Source organism: Aplysia californica, unplaced genomic scaffold (assembly GCF_000002075.1).
Source record: "Aplysia californica isolate F4 #8 unplaced genomic scaffold, AplCal3.0 scaffold01356, whole genome shotgun sequence".
NCBI classification, from domain to species: Eukaryota; Metazoa; Mollusca; class Gastropoda; order Aplysiida; family Aplysiidae; genus Aplysia; species Aplysia californica.
The window spans coordinates 76,878-77,712 of record NW_004798626.1 but is presented as its reverse complement, the minus strand read 5'-3'; the positions used below and the strand labels follow the sequence as shown (position 1 = coordinate 77,712).

Here is an 835-nt window from a genome sequence, read left to right as displayed (position 1 = left end):
TTCTCCCCCTTTTGTAATGTTTATTCACAGTCATGTATGTGTTGTAATAAAGTGTTACGCCCTTCCTCCCTTCTCCCCCTTTTGTAATGTTTATTTGCAGTCAGGTATGTAATGTAGTAAAAGATGCCTGTCCAAGACAATCATCTGTACGAATAACCACTTTTTACCCTGGATGTTTTTTTCTCTCTGTTATTCTTACTTACTTTATACTTTATCCGTCCTCTTGTCCCTCTAGGGCGTCGAGGCGAGAAAGAGCTTTTTGTCTCTAACAAGTTTGATGGCCTGGCTGGCTTTATGTTATTTGTATACTATAATGGCACTGTCCAAGACATCCACCTGTCTAAGACAACCGCCTTTTTTACTCGATGGTGGGTGGTCATCTTGGACAATTTCGACGGCGATCTGTGGGGAATGCGTCAGTTATTGTTTCCCTTTGTTGTTGCCAGGCCGAGGCGCTGATGCCTACGCCAGTTTTGATTTTATCACACCGAGGAGCGCTCCCCAGACTCCACATGGTAACTCTCGCACACACACAGATACACACTCTCGCACATACATGCACACACTCTTGCACACACACACACGCACACACACACAGATACACACTTGCACATGCTCACACAGATACACACTCTCGCACGCACACGCAGATACACACACACATACAGATACACACTCTCACACACACATGCTACGCACAGATACACTCTTGCACACACACTCACACTCAGATACACACTCTCCCACACACACACACACACAGATACACACTCTCGCACACACATGCACACTCACACACACAGGTACACACTCTCACACACACATGCACACACAA

The 835-nt window shown here is 45.9% G+C and overlaps 1 protein-coding gene across 1 annotated transcript in view; it reads left to right on the top strand.

The window, feature by feature from the left end:
• The window catches only part of LOC101852981 (cilia- and flagella-associated protein 54), a gene marked incomplete at its 3' end in the record, with an annotated part of 64,122 nt that overhangs the window by 20,919 nt on the left and 42,368 nt on the right, over window positions 1–835 (top strand).